We start from the raw sequence: 16,630 nt of genomic DNA, 5'->3' as shown, positions 1-16,630 counted from the left end.
TGAAGGCATTATGCTAAGTGAAATAAGCAAACAGGGAAAGACAATACTGTATTATATCACTTATATGTGGAATGTAAAAAAGCCAAACTCAAGAAACAGAGCAGAATAGTAGTTACCAGAGGCGGGGGGGGGGGGGGGGAATGGGGAGATGTTGGCCCAAGGGTACAAACTTTGGGGATCTAATGTCCAGCATAGTCATTATCATTAACAATATTGTATTATATACTTGAATGTTGCTGAGAGTAGAGCTTAAATGTTCTTGCCGTCGAAAAGAAATGGTAACTATGTGAGGTGATAGAAGTTTTAGCTAATGCTTTGGTGGCAATCATATATAAGTGTATTGAATCAACATATTGCACACCTTAGAATTATACAATGTTATATCTCAAAAAAATTGTAGAAAAACAAATCAACAGTGACCAAATGAGTTTCATTCCCCCAAAAAATTCCATGTAGGGAAATGTATTAATATAATTCAGAACATTGTTAAGGGAGAAATATATATATGATAATAGTATTTGGATTGTAGTTACTATTTTTGTAAGTATTTCTAGATTATTGTCTCCCCTCTTTACAGAACCCTTTGTTTTCTCCTGGACTTTCTACTGAGTGGTTATTCGTTACCCTAGGAGGTCCGTCTATGACATAATTATTTCTCACAGGGAGCTTCAATCTACTATTATATTCATTATCAAAAATTTGACTTCAGGGGCCGGCCCGGTGGCTCAGGCGGTTGGAGCTCCGTGCTCCTAACTCCAAAGGCTGCTGGTTCGATTCCCACATGGGCCAGTGGGCTCTCAACCACAAGGTTGCCAGTTCAACTCATTGAGTCCAGCAAGGGATGGTGGGCTCCGCCCTCTGCAACTAAGATTGAACATAGCACCTTGAGCTGAGCTGCCTCCCGGATGGCTCAGTTGGTTGGAGGGCATCCTCAACCACAAGGTTGCCAGTTGAATTCCTCGACTCCCGCAAGCTATGGTGGGCTGCGCCCCCTGCAACTAGCAACTGGCAACTGGACCTGGAGTTGAGCTGCACCCTCCACAACTAAGACTGAAAAGACAACAACTTGAAGCACCCTCCACAACTAAGATTGAAAGGACAACAACTTGACTTGGAAAAAAGTCCTGGAAGTACACACTGTTCCCCAATAGTCCTGTTCCTCTTCCCCAATAAAATCTTTAAAAAAAAAAAAATTGACTTCAGAACTGTTACATTTTCAACACTTATATTGAGTATGGATTTCTTTTTATACCAAATTATTGGTAGAAATTGTAAAAAAAAGGCAAACATAAGTAGAGTTTTTATAATTGGAGCATGCATGCCTGGCACTGGTGAGCACGTGCAGTCACACCTGTGTCTATGGAGAAGCCAGCCTAAGGCACAGTTCCCATACTCACTGACAAGGGTGAGCCTGCCAAACAGGTACTCCACTAGGCCAGTTTCCAGGGCTCAAAGCTGTTACTGAGAAACCATAAATATTAACATTTGCATAATTTAAGGAGCTGACGTATTTCAGATAAAGTTTGAAGACTCCATTTATTGTAATCCCTGCCCAATCCCATTTTTCATTTCTTCCCTAGAGGCAAAACCACTGTGATGAATTCTAGACCATGTTTTTTCTATACTTTTATCATACACATGCACCCACAGACACGAGGCCCCCAAATCACCAATCTCACACCACCCCACATAACCACATTGTGTATAAGAGGAAGTAAAGGTTTTTTAAGGACAGCACGCATGTTCTGAATGAGGGACCACAGGAAGCCACGCTCATGTCTATGGGGAAGCCAGCCCACCCTAAGGCTCAGTTTTCCCTTATCACTATTGCCCACAGTGAGCTTGTTAAAGAGATACTCTGCCAAGATGGCTTCCCGGGTTCCCTTCTTGCTATCTTGAATCAACAAATGTTGATATTTACATATTATGATAAACTAAATTTTCAGGTAAAGTTGAACACTCCTTTGTTTTAATCCGTGTCCAATCCCTTTCCCTTCACTTCTTCCCTAGAAGCAACTGCAATCCTGATGCACCCACATTCACCAGGGCCTCACCTCACCCCACCTCCACATACCACTGTGCTTATAAGGGGAAGATTTGTGTTTTCCAGGGTCCCACGCAATACCTTCTCCCTCCATCTACAGAGCCAGAGCTGTATGTGGATGGGGCATGGGTGGCTGGAAAGACTCCTAGATGCTTGTTTTAAAACTCAGAAGGTGAGGGTTTAGCAAAAGAATCAACCAGACACGTTTGTTTATTTAGGAACCAAATAACTTTACTGGAAGAAATGGCAAAATCGGAAGATAAGAATTTAAGTGAACGCTTTTCAAAGGCAATAAATACTGCAATGTGCCTGGTCGGCATTGTAACCAGGGGAAGTCACCTTGTGGCTATGGGGCAAGCAGTACAGACTCAGTTCTTTTTGTCACTGTCACCCAGGGTGAGCTTGTCAAAGAGGTACTCTGCCAGGCCGGATTCCGGGGCTCCCATCTTGCGCAGGTTGGTGATGTTGTCCCCCAGCTCTTTGATGAACTCCACCTGCCCCTGCAGGCAGTGACTGCTCAGGAAGGCGCACAGGTGGGCGTCCTTCATCTCGGTGGCCAGCTGGTGCAGGTCGAGCAGGCTCTGGTTCACGCTCATCTCCAGGTGCAAGGCGCACTCCATGGCCTTCAGGCCGTTCTCCCAGCGGTTGCGGTCAGGCCTGCTGATGTTGCGCAGGCGGAGGCGGCCCCCGCGCTGGGTCTGCAGCTCCATCAGCCTCTCCGCGTGCTCCCTCTCCTGGCTGGACTGCTGCAGGAAGAAGCGGGCGAAGTGCTTCAAGGCCACCTCGTGGCTGCTGAAGTAGGAGGCCATGGACTCATACACGTAGGAGGCGTAGAGCTCCAGCACGATCTGGTTGTTGATGGCGGCCTCGCATTCGGGGTAGTAGCTCTGGCGCACGGATGAGGGCGGCGCGGTCGTCATGGCTGGTGGCACCACTGCAGCGGGTGCCAAGGCCAAGGCAGCTCGGAAGCAGGGGCTGAGGGGTGCAGCGGCAGTAGGGGTGCAGGCAGTGGCAGCGCAGCCTCGGAGCATTCCCAAGATGGTTGACCCGGGCTTTCTCAAGTGGGCTTGGGGGCCTGATGACAGCTTTGAGATGGGACTGGAAATGGGGTCCATAATGGGTAAAGAGGGTGAGGGAGGTTCCAGTGATGGTGGGTGGGCAGGTCCAAGTGCTGTGTTCCAAGTTCCAACTGAGGCTGCATGAGACAGGGCGAACCGCCCAAACACCTGGCATCTATTAAGTTTTTAATTTTGCAATAATATTTTTGTTTTTGAAATACTTTATCGTGTTTCTAATTGATTCCTTCTACTGCAGCCTGTTCTTATTTTTATAATCCCATCATCTGTTAAAATTCAGAATATGAATTTGATTTTTTTTGGTAAAGTTGTTTTCTGTTTCCTGTGTTTTTTAAATTAAATTTATTAGGGTGTCAATAGTAAAATTACATAGATTTCAGGTGTACAATTCTGTATTACATCATCTATAAATCCCATTGTGTGTTCACCATCCAGAGTCAGTTCTCCTTCCATCACCATATATTTGATCCCCTTTACCCTCATCTACCACCCCCCACCCCCTTACCCTCTGGTAACCACTAAATTATTGTCTGTGTCTGAATTTTTTCTTCTTTGTTTGTCTTGTTCCTTTGTTGCTTTCAGTTTTATATCCCTCATAGGAGTGAAGTCATATGGTTCTTGACTTTTTCTGTCTGACGTATTTCACTTAGCATAATAATGTCAATATCCATCCATGTTGTAGCAAATGGCACTATTTCATCTTTTCTTATGGCAGAGTAGTATTCCATTGTGTATATGTACCACACCTTCTTTATCCATTCATCTATCGAAGGACACTTTGTTTCCATGTCTTGGTCACTGTGAATAATGCTGCAATGAGCAACTTTCCAGAAACAGTTCTGTTTGTTCATCATGATATTCTCTTTCACTTTACTCAAGTATTTTGCAAACCTTTGTCCATTAATATTTAGGAGTACAGGGTGCATTTAGTCAACCTAGATAATTAGCATGGATATGATCTACAGTTGTGATGTTCATTTCACTAATATGCGTAGGCTTCTCCTCAGAATATGAGGGTACAGGTAGGAGTGTGTAGGGAAGGCAGAGTGTGTCAATTAAGGAGTGGTGTTCTCCTTTGGGGGTACATGGCATGGTGCTTGCAGGTAGCATAGGGACCCTCCCCACTGCCAAAACAAACATGACATTTCTGCAATGGAAGACTAGTGTTTTCCCTTTTAGGTAGATGTGTCCTCTTGTTTCCCTTTTGTGCAAGTCTACATTTGTCTCAAGCTCATTCCCTGTCTTTGGAGTGTAGTTTGGGAATTTAAAGGGGTCAAATAATACAAGTACTTATTGCCCTCTGTAAGTAGGGGTCCGGGAAGGTCAGAGCAGGGTAGGGTAAAACAAATCTTCTGTTCACAGAGTATCTCTTTAATCTCATAGTTGACCTAGGACCCTCCACGGTGCTGCAATTTTGTTGACTGTTCTTGAAGTTTCTCCAAATGTGCTGGTTTTCTACTGCAGGTGTTTCAAGTTCTCTGAATTAACTAATCTGATAGCATCTTGCTTTTGCCATCTTTGCATAATTCCTTATCATTTCTGGTCTGCTAATGATATCTTTTGTGTGTGTGTGTGTGTGTGTATAAAATATTTTTTGTGTGTTTAGCCACTACCATAATTCAATTATCATTTTGTATTTCTAAAAATGTAAATAATTTTCTGAATAGGTAATATACTCACATGGTTCAAAGCCACACAGCTCTCCTCTTTGTAGGCAACTAGTGTGGTATTACTTGTTATAATCAGGAGAAGAATGAGGAAGAAAAGGAAGAAAGAATATTCAAGAGACAGAAGAGAAGAAATTTTAAAATACAGTTGACCCTGAACATCATAGGTTTGAACTATGTGGGTCTACTTATACACGGATTTTTTCCAATAAATACTGTAAATGTATTTTCTCTTTCTTATGATTTTCTTAATAACATTTTCTCTAGCTTTATTGTAAGAATACAGTATATAATACATATAACACAAAATATGTGTTAATCGGCCGTTTATGTTATCGGTAAGGGTTCTGGCTAACAGTAGGCTATTAGTAAAGTTTTTTGGAAGTCAAAGGTTATATGGGAATTTTCAACTGCATGGGGTTTGGCTCCCCTAACCCCCATGTTTGTCAAGGGTCAACTGTATATTCTTTAGAAGCACATTGTTCTCAAGTGCAAACAGAATATTTACCAAGATGAATAATATTCTGGGCCATAACCAAGTCTCAATACATTTCAAAGGATTCAAATCATACCAGATTAGAAAATGAAAACTATCTCAAATAAAAAATCTAACTATCTTCCTTAACGAACTAAATAAAAAAGAGTGATATACACCCAAATCAAGCAGAAGGCAGGAAATTATAAAGAAAGGAGAATTCAGTGAAATAGAAAAAAAAAAACAAAAAAAACCCAGAAAATAAATAAAACCAAACATAGATTCTTTGAGGTTAAAAATCAGATAACTCTCTAAACAGGCTGATCAAGAAACAAAGAGAGAAGACATAAATTATCCCTATCAATAATGAGAAGGGAATAATATTGCCATAACTAACTTAGACTAATTATGATTCACCTCGAGCAACTGGGTGTATTACATATTACAACTGGGCATATTATTACAAAATTGGGGATCTCTTAGCAAGAAGGGAGTAAAATGGTTTTTAGATCAGTAATCAACAGTGTCTGTAACTCTTCTCTTCATTAGCAACTTAGAATACATTAATTCAAGCAATTACTTTATTTTCTCTCCAAGAATATTGGTGGTAGGGCAACCCATAATCAAACTGCAATAAGCACTGGATTACTAGGATGATGGAAGTAATATAAGAGGTGGTAGAGTGGAGAAAGCAAACAGAATGATGTATGCTGGAACAAAGTATCTTTCTGCAGTAAATTAAGGGATACTAACATCCCTAGTAGATAATTATTTATCTCTGTTTTGTCTACAGTTTGCCCTGAAATTTAGTATTTTAAAATAGAAAACAGCAAAGTGGAATGTAGCAGTTTTAATGGAAAACTAATATAAATTCTAAGTTGATGGAAAAGTATTATTTTTATTAGTTTATCTCATTTTAGTTATTAGTACACACCTGGATCTTTATAATGTAATCTGTCTTTCTAAGTAGTAAGAATGAATCTCTGTAAGATTGAAAAGTTTCATTAACTTTAAATAGAACTAATTCTTTATCATCTCCTCAACCTCTTCAGACAACATAATGAGACCATATCAGTTTATTTGGCTTAAAGACAGCTCCCTTAAAAATGATCTCATCATGAAACCAAATAATTTCAAAATTGTCTAAAAATTCAGGTTGCCCCTTCTCAGGTAACAACAAGAAATCTCAGCCTATCCCTATATTCCTTCCTAATTGGCCCAATTATATTGGAAGTTCTATGAGGTTTTCTTCTCTTCAAGATATCCTGCCTTCTGCTCCAAGTGTGTCAGCTACAAGGTATGATGCTCTCGAGTACTAGATTCAGAATTAAAAGCCAGGAGTTTCAACTCTAGTCAGAAATCTGGCATATCATCAGTCTTTTATCGCACTCACAATGTTGGTCTAAAGATGGAAAGAATATTAACTGCTTTGACTGTCCCAATTGGTGTTGTTCTAAAGCGTTTTAAACAGTAAAAATAAAAATACAGCTGAGAGTAGGTACCAGCCACCAGTTTTTCCATTTCAATCATATCAGGGCTTTCATAAGTATGCTGTGATGTGCCTTTATTAATAGCCTAATAAGAACCAGCATAAGAAGCCTGGAGGTAAATAGTTCCATTGCAAAAACCCTGGCATGACTATCACCCGTTAAATTAGGAGGGAACTGTGTTCAATGCAGAGGGTGGGGAGGGAAAACACTGAAATAGGGTCCCATTTTGGGCTGTACCAATCAGTATCTAGCTATGAGAACATGAGCAAATCGACAATTTCTCTGTCATTTCCTTATTTGTGAAATGAAGAGCTTGACTTATTTGGTTTTTGTGGACCGTATTAGTTATAAAGATGATTAGAGCCTATTCCATCACTCTTTCTTCAACAATGAAATGGAAAGAAAAATCAGCTTTTAGTCTATTCATGATGAGCAATGACTTGTATCAAATATTAGATTTGGGAATGAGATAATATCTTAACATCCAAATAATAATGTATTTTAAATTATGACATTAGTGTGATCCTCTAAAGCAGGGGTGTCCAAACTTTTTTCAACTTTTTTCACCAAGGGCCATATGTGGTAAAATACACAAACAGCCGGGCCACTCACTCGAGGTGAAGTACGTATTGCCTCACCTGGTTTATTTAAGTAAACTAAATATATTTTTGGAATTTGCTGCGGGCCAATTGAAAATGGATTGCGGGCTGCAGTTGGCCCGTGGGCCGCAGTTTGGACACCCCTGCTCTAAAGCATACAATTTAAGAAAAGGCAGAGCCCTCTTCGCTCTGCTGGTTGCTGTATGTGCAGTGGGAGAACAGATCCCCTATTTCAGCTTGACGGTACCCAAGACCTAGGGCGGACAATATATGGCTATTGCAAAGTTCCAATTTCCTTTGCCACTGATTTTATTGTATTTTGGAAGTGGCTAAACTGAATCTTATTTCTATGGTTACTGGTACGCCAACCATGAGAGCCATCCATGCTCAGAAGCCTTGCTCTGGGGGCACGGTACCCTAGCACTGGGGCAAAGAACTAGTGACAGCTCCCAATATTGAAGGAATCAGCAGCAACCCACTGTAACACAAATTGATTTACAGTAGTGGTCCCACCCAGACAGGATTCTCTGAGGAGAGGGCAGGGGTGGTGACTGGTTGCTATATTTTATCAAATATGCCAGTGATTGAATAGCACACTATTTTTTATGCATTAAAAAAGAGGGAAAAAACATTCTTTCAACTAATCCATGGCATATCAGTGATTGCAAACTGTACCTCAATTTCAGAGAAGTTAAAATTGAATTAATGATCCGAGAATTAATGAAATATGGTAATATTTATTTGGTTTTGCCATCCACTTGCCTGAATACATTTATCAAAGTAGCTACTTTTTGTTTTAGTATTCATAATTATTTATACTTTTTGGTAATTTATTTGTGGTCCTGACTAATAGTCTACAGTACTATGTACAATGATAGAAAACATTAATAAAGAAAAATATTGGCATTTTCTGTTGGAGCCTGTGTTATTTTACAACACCCCAGCCTCATCTTAAAATGGATGTTTTCTGACTTTCTTATTTTCCTTTTTTTGGAGGAAGAGGTTTAGTGTATTAGAATAAAGAATGCAATTCCCTGGGTAACAGGTAAACAAACCCCTGTTCTCTGAATTCATAACTAACCTCCTCTTAGCATGCTATGGGAGGCATATGACATCATCTTTCAGATGAAATAACAGAGGCAGTAAACATTTCCCAAGCAAAGTTGCTGATCTAGGGTTCTACTCAAACCCCAACTTGAATATGAAGGTTTTATTCTCCTCAGTCCCACTGACTGACTGCAGCTCACTGTTGGGTAATGTGAACCATTTACAACAATGACGGTACTGCCTATGAAGCAGTCCAGGAGTTCGCAGCGGCAGCATGGCGGCCGATATGGCCACTAGGACCACTGATGCATATGCTAGGTTGGCTGCTCATACTTGCAGAGATTCAAAGTTACCATTTCAACCCCAAGACTTTGAACTACTGAGGGGAGCTCCAAAAAAGCCAGTGGTAGGGTACCTGCAAGAAGACAACACTGCCATTTCATTCCCCGAGTTAACATCCACTTCAGCAGTGGACTGGCTGATATGCGCCACTTCTGCCCCTGTCCCCATAGTAAGGGCAGGGGAGTCATGAGGAAAAGCAATGGGGTCAGCAATGGAACAGACGCTTTCCAAGGATTAAAACAAGGTATGAGAATCTCCCATAGGTTAGATAGATACTGTGGAAAGCTTGAGCCATGTTGCTGCTACTCTGCCCCAGGGGGCTGTTTGCCAGGCAAAGGGCCCCAACAACAAGAAAGTGAGCTGTGCATAGCAGGGTAGGAGCCAGCTGGGGAAGAAGGCACAGGAGGCCAACAGAGTCGTAGCTCCTATTCCTGGAACTGTGCTGTGGGGAGGCTCCTTCTAGGACCCCTTGAGGAACACGGTGCACCTCCCACTCAACATATAAGGAGGCCCACCAAAAAATTAGTGACAGTCAAGAGGGGCCACAAATACTATTTGGTGGTAAGAAAAGGTGAAATAGAACCATTTGTGACAACATGGATGGATCTTGAGATTATAATGCTAAGCGAAATAAGTCAGAAAAACAGAGAACCATATGATTTCACTGATATGTGGTATATAAACCAAAAACCACAGAAGAACAAGACAAACAAATGAGAAACAAAAACTCATAGACACAGACAATAGTTTAGTGGTTACCAGAGGGTAAGGGGGGTGGGGGGTGGGAGATGAGGGTAAAGGGGATAAAATATATGGTGATGGAAGGAGAACTGACTCTGGGTGGTGAACACACAATGGGATTTATAGACGATGTAATACAGAATTGTACACCTGAAATCTATGTAACTTTACTAACAATTGTCACCCCAATAAACTTTAATTAAAAAAAAGAAGGGGCCACAGCAATACCAGTTCAGTTAGAGACATCTATCCCTTCTCTTCCGTTCTCCTCAGACCTCAAGATACCAGAGGGAAGAGAAGTGGGAAAAGATAAGGGTTAAAGAGCAGATCATGCCCCTCTTCTCACTCCTTGATCCTAAGGTCAAGGACCAGCAGGAGCTGGAGGACCGGAGGAGGAAAAGGTAAGCATGAAATAAATCCAACACTGAAGTTTTAAATGGAAGAGAGTGGCTAGGAGTTTCTATGCTCACAGTGCCTAGAAAGGTATGAGATCTGCCTGTCTCTAAGGAACAGAAGTTTAGACTCTTAAACTAGAGTGGCTACACAAGCCAAGGTCTTTTTTAAGCCCATGACTCATCATTTATGTGACTGTAAATTCTGGGGCCATATGGCCATGGAACTTTTGGGATTCCACCAGATCCATTAGAAGAACTCATTCTTGCAAATCAATTCTAATGAGGAGCACTGATGAGTTCTGAAATTCTATATGTGCCCTCAGTGCAATCGTGGGTAAACAGCAGCATATTTGGAGGTTAAACAGAGCATCACTGAAACTAGACATTTCTGTCCAGAATATGCAGAGTTACATTAAAGCTATGGTGTAGATGATTGTACAAGTGACCAAATATGGACCTGTCAGCCCCACCAGTACCCCATCTCTGAGGGCAAGTCTGAAAAAGATCACCTGGCACTGGGAGAGGAAACCGGCTGAGGTAACTTCAGGTCAAGGTTAACAGACAGCTGGCATGGGCAGGAGAGACCCACACTGGAGCCAAGTCCATTGCTTTGGGAATAGACAGCCTGAAACCCTCCAAATTAAGTTACTACCATAACCTGAAAAGAGTAACTGAGACTACATAGGACTTATAATCTACAAAAGAGCCCAACTGCCAGAGAATAAAGTTCACTATTAATTAAAAAATAACATCAACAATATAATCAATAAAAATTTACTAAGTGATCATATAACGGACAAAGTGATGCCTGCTGTAAATGTCAGACCTTCTTCATCTCTCCAGTAGCTCAGAATACCAACTGCACAAAATAATATATTTTGTCCTGTTTAATTTAAGAGATCCCAAAGAAGTAGTGAGGAAGCCTGTGGGAGCCCCAGGAAACCACCCCCATGTGGCTGAAGGGAAACTTCATATTTGACAGCAGGAGCATCTGCGATGGGTCTAGGGAAGGTGTGGGAAGATTTGGATGGACATGCATAGAGTATGGCTGGAAGATGACCACCGTGCTGCCCGTGTTTGCCCCCTATATGTCCATGCCCAGACTCAACTCCCACCTCCCTTCCTTTCTGAATTCCCTCATTTCTCAAAGGGCAAAGTTCTGAATCACTGGCTCCAGTGCCATTTCTAACACCGTCCCACAGTCAAAGAAACAGGACTCTTGGAGGAAATGGCTGACTGTAGGCCTGAGACAAGGAGAATACAAGATGAGCTGGAGCATATTGTAGTAGCAGAAAGTAGGGAAATATTAAAAAAAGAAAGAATGGGAGCATGTCAAAGGGACACAGGAGCCAGCATGAAGGAGCTGTCAATAGCCAAAGCTGAAAACAGTTTGGGCAAAAGAATAAATAATGCAGTATTGGATCACAACCCAAAGCATATGATAAATATGCAAGTCCATAATGATATAAATAAAAGAATAAATAAATAGGTGAGTGCCATCAATGGATCATGAGAGGTTATGTGAAATAAGAGTTTCCCTAACAATGCCGAAGAATTCTGAGTTTCTGCCTGCAAGAGAGATGAGTAATCTCCAGGAAACTAATGGTCAACTCTTGAATACGGGAGACGCTGAGCATCTCTTGGAATCACTATGTCTACCCACAAGTGACTACATGCTACCTCCAGCCATTGGCTCTGAATTCAGAGATTTCCAATGCAGTGTTTGTAACATATCCTAGTATGAAGGGGCACTGCATATCTCTTTATTCAATTTCTCTTTCAACAATTTCTACACAAAACAAATTTAAATGGCAACACTTTGGAATGAGGGAGCGGTATGTATTACCTAAAAAGTAATCTCTGGACTTAGATCTAAAACGCTTTGGATACCACTAACTCAGTTTCTAAAATGCAACCACAACTTGGGAGTAGAGCATGGAGTGCACAGGGAATAGGAGAAAGACTTGGGGTGATGCACCCAGACAGGACAGTCATCCATACCCCCCAAAATACCACCAAATACCAGCAAAGCTTTTTGAGTATTCTAATAAGCGGTTTTAGTTAAGTCCACTTGCTTTACAATCTAACAAAATGTTATCTGCTGATCACCTACATTAAAATCCCACGACTACTCATTAAGGCAGGTTCCCTGGCCCCATGGAGATCTGTGGACCCTGGACTGTACATTTTTAAAAATAATTATTTTTATTTTGGAATAATTAAGATTTACATCAAAGTTGCAAAGATAGTACAGAGAATTCCCTTGTAGCCCTCGCCCAGTATTTTCTAATGTTACACTGGTGTAGTATAGTTATTATAATTAATGAACTAATATTGGTTCATTACCATTAGCAACGAATTTGGATTTCACTAGTTTTCCCACTAATAACCTTTTGTTCCAGAATCTAATCCACCTTGCATTTAATCACCATGTCTCTTTATTTTTTTATTTTTTTAATTAAATTTATTGGGGTGACAATTGTTAGTAAAATTACATAGATTTCAGGTGTACAATTCTGTATTACATCATCTATAAATCCCATTGTGTGTTCATCACCCAGAGTCAGTTCTCCTTCCATCACCATATATTCGATCCCCCTTACCCTCATCTCCCACCCCCGACCCCCCACCCCCCTTACCCTCTGGCAACCACCAAGTCTCTTTAGTGTCCTCTGCTCTGTGACAGTTTCTCAGCCTTTTCTTCTTTTTCATGACCTTGACAGTTTTGAGGAATCAGATAATTTGAAGAGTGTCTCTCAATTTGGATGTCTTGGGTAATTTTCTCATGATCCCACTGGAGTCATGTTATGGGTTTGTGGGGGGGGGGGAGAAGAAAACACAGAAGCGAAGTCCCTTCTCATCACATGATATACACGACCGACGCTGCTGCTCACCACCATCACCAGGTGTAGGCAATGTTTGCCGGTTTTCTCCACTGTAAGGTATTTCCTCCCACTTTCCATACTCTATTCTTTGGAAGCAGATTATTATGTCCAAGCCACATTCATCAGAAGCAGAGAATTAAGCTCTGCCTTCTGGGAAGGGGAGTATTTACATACATAATTTGGAATTCTTGTATAGTGTAGATTTGTTTCTCCTCACCTATTTATTTATATATCCTTTTATTGATATCATTACGGACTTGCATATTTATCGTGTGCTTTGGTTTGTGATCCAATACTACATTATTTATTCTTTTGCCCAAATTGTTTCAGCTTTGGCTACTGACAACTCCTTCAGGCTGGTTCTTGTGTCCCTTTGACATGCTCCCATTCTTTCTTAATACTTCCCTACTTTCTGCTACTACAATATGCTCCAGCTCATCTTGTATTCTCCTTGTCCCAGGCCTACAGTCAGCCATTTCCTCAAAGAGTCCTGCTTCTTTGACTGTGGAATGGTATTAGAAACACAGGTCTGCACACTCAGTGGGATTATGCAGTTTTGGTAAGCAGTCAAGTTGATTCTTATGCACTTTAGAAGTTTGAGGACAGCCATTTTGGAAAGTCAAGCACAAATAAACTAGAAATAATTGGTGAAGAAAATTTCTGAAACAGTTGTTTTAAAAAATTACTACTATTGGGGGCCAGCCTGGTGGCTCAGGCGGTTGGAGCTCCATGCTCCTAACTCCGAAGGCTGCCGGTTCGATTCCCACATGGGCCAGTGGGCTCTCAACCTCAAGGTTGCCCGTTCAACTCCTCGAGTCCTGCAAGGGATGGTGGGCAGTGCCCCCTGCAACTAAGATTGAACACGGCACCTTGAGCTGAGCTGCCGCTGAGCTCCCGATTGGCTCAGTTAGTTGGAGCGCGTCCTCTGAACCACAAGATTGCCAGTTCGACTCCCGCAAGGAATGGTGGGCTGTGCCCCCGCAACTAGCAACAGCAACTGGACCGGGAGCTGAGCTGCGCCCTCCACAACTAAGACTGAAAGGACAACAACTTGAAGCTGAACGGCACCCTCCACCACTAAGATTGAAAGGACAGCAACTTGACTTGGAAAAAAGTCCTGGAAGTACACACCATTCCCCAATAAAGTCCTGTTCCCCTTCCCCAATAAAATCTTTAAAAAAATTACTATTTTCTTCATGTTAGCTCAAGATTAAAAGTTCCAAAATGCAAAGAACCCTCATGGTCCATAGAGAAGAAAAGAGAAAATAATGGTCGAGATAAAAAATTCATCCCTAAATTAAGTGGCCCTAATTCAGCACCTAAAAACTAGAATAAAACATGTTTATTGATGGCCTTCTCTGTGCTGAGCACTAAGGTAAGTGCACACTCCCAAACCTAATGCTGTAAGTATAATCTCCCCTGTAAAAGATATAGAAATTGAGGCCTAGAAAGGTGAAATATTTTACAAGCAATAGTCAGTAGGTGGCAGAGCTGAGACACCAAATCAGGTACTCACATGTGATTCTCCAAGCAGAGGATTTTGCTATGACATTCTGATAATTCCTGCGTATGTGAGTCTGCGTATGTCTGCTGTGTCTACCAGATCTCAAATGTCATGAGGGAGGGTCAGCTTATTCACTGTTGTATGTCCCATGTCTGCTACACAATAGGCACTCAGCAGATAACGTCTGATATCTGACCAAATTTCTACGTGGTGAAAATGAAAACTGCAAAGTACCATATATTTTCTCCCACTGTAGCTATAATTTGACCTGTGTTCCAAATTAGGTAAAACATTATAAGAAAAACCCCACATTACACTGAAAGCAGACTTCTAAATTCACACAGTTCAGATTTGGGGAAGATGAAAAAAATGTATAAGTAAATCTATTCTGAGTGATAAATTTTAGTAAACAAAAAGATAGTTAATAAGTAGTCTAAGAGATGAAAGAAAATCCCCAAAGCCCATCATTTTCTTTACTGGCAGAATTAATCCATCATGAACTTCAAAGATGAAACTGTTGTTCGATGCTTCTGAACACAGAGCAGATCCTTCTCAACATAAAACAAACACTGTTCTGAAATAGTTGTGCTAACATAGATCAAGGATCAGAATGCCATTTCTATTACAATTATTAAACCAAAAGCCCTTGGGCGCATCTTATTGTAAATGGTATGGATTTAATGGGATAAGCAAACTCAGATGATAGACTTTAAACCAAAACCCAACACCAACATAATAAAAATATTTTTAAATTAAGTCCACATCTATCAGCTAACTTGTGAACAAGTTTGAAATCACTTCTTCCTATGAATTAAATGTACTTCGTAATATGTCTATTCATTCATTCATCAAATATATTTATTTAATTCCTATTATGTACCAGCACTGTTTTACATGCTAAGGACCATAGCTATGAACAAAACAGACGAGAAATGGCTGCTGTCATAGAGCTAACAGTTCTGGGGTGGGGGGAGAGCAACAATCAACAAATACAGCAAGCAGATGTCAGGTGGTGATAAGTGCTGGGAAGACAAGGAATTCACAGAAGGGGCAAAGGTTGCAATTTAAGGTAGGATACCTCCTCACTGAGAAAATGCACTGGACCTGAGAGTGGTGAGGGAACTCAGCTATATCCACTGGGAAGAGGAAAGAGCAAGTGTCAAAGCCACGAGGCAGGACACGTGCTGTGTGTCAGGAGCCACAAGCCACAGCAAAGTGAATAGGGGTGGAGTGTCTCAGGAGATGTGGTAAAGAGGTGACTGCAGCTGTGGTGAAGTGTGGGGTGGAGAGGGATGGGGGCCGATAGTGTAGTTCCTTGTGGGTGATTCCGGGCACTTTGGCTTTTACTGAGGGAGATGGGTAGCCATTACAGAAAGGAGACTTGAAAGGATCACTCTAGCCTGCTGTTTTGGGAATCAACTATGAGAAGGGGGCTAAGAAATCATACAGTTGGCAAAGTGATGGTGGCTGGGATGTAAAGTGGTAACAAGTAGAGAGACCAGCAGGTGGCTAGATCCTCAATCTATTTTCATGTTAGAACCAACAGTATTGGCAGATGGGGTGTGGGATACGAAAAAGAGAAGAGTCAGGGATGACAATAGGTTTAGGGCTTAGCAAAGACATCGATAGAGGGAGTTCCTACTTACTGAGATCAGAATCTGCCGTGGTAGGAGCAGATATTTTGGGAAGAGGCCCAAATTTGTCTATGTATAGTTTGAGAACTGCATTCAATTCAAAGAGGTGATGTTGGGTAGGCAGTTAGTCATACAGGCCTGCAGTTCAGGGTAGTCCCCCAGGATATAAATAAATTTGGGGAGTCATTAGCATTTCAAGCCCCTAGACTAGTAAAACTCACTGGGGAATGAGTATAGAGAGCACAGAGAAGAGTTTCAAGAAATGAGATGATTGTTGGAGGGGGATATGGAGTGAAGACTTTTTTTTTCTAGAAGGTGTGTAGGCTAATGAGAATGAGTCTGTAGAGAGGAACAGGTGATGCTGGAGAGCACAGAGAATTGCTTGAGCAATTGCTGAAGGAGTAGTTCTTCTGTTTGTATCAAAGATTGATGAAATGCAGCCTCCTGTCCCTGCGGGCAGGAAAGGATACCTAGAAGCATTGAGATGCGTAAAGGCCCGAGAAGTAAGCATTGAAAACATTGTTCACCTTGAGAGTCAATAATAAAACTAACCCAAACAACAAAAGAGGTCAGTAAGGTAGTAAGATATACAATCAACACGTAAAAGCCAATGGCCTACAAAACACATATGTGACAGTGGATTTGTATTTAGAACATAAAGAACTCTCAGAACTGAATCGTAAAAAGAATCCCACACAATCCAATTAGAAAATGATGAAAAGAGTGGTTGC

At 41.2% G+C, this 16,630-nt stretch overlaps 1 protein-coding gene and 1 pseudogene across 3 annotated transcripts in view; both read right to left on the bottom strand.

The window, feature by feature from the left end:
- Positions 1–16,630, bottom strand: part of PRRG1 (proline rich and Gla domain 1) — a 115,566-nt gene that overhangs the window by 14,842 nt on the left and 84,094 nt on the right. The window lies entirely within an intron of this gene.
- On the bottom strand, positions 40–3,561 carry LOC141569650 (ferritin heavy chain pseudogene; annotated as a pseudogene).

Source organism: Rhinolophus sinicus, chromosome 18, assembly GCF_057876585.1.
Source record: "Rhinolophus sinicus isolate RSI-liver-muscle chromosome 18, RSI-T2T, whole genome shotgun sequence".
Classification (NCBI taxonomy): Eukaryota; Metazoa; Chordata; class Mammalia; order Chiroptera; family Rhinolophidae; genus Rhinolophus; species Rhinolophus sinicus.
This window is presented reverse-complemented; position numbering and strand designations above follow the sequence as displayed.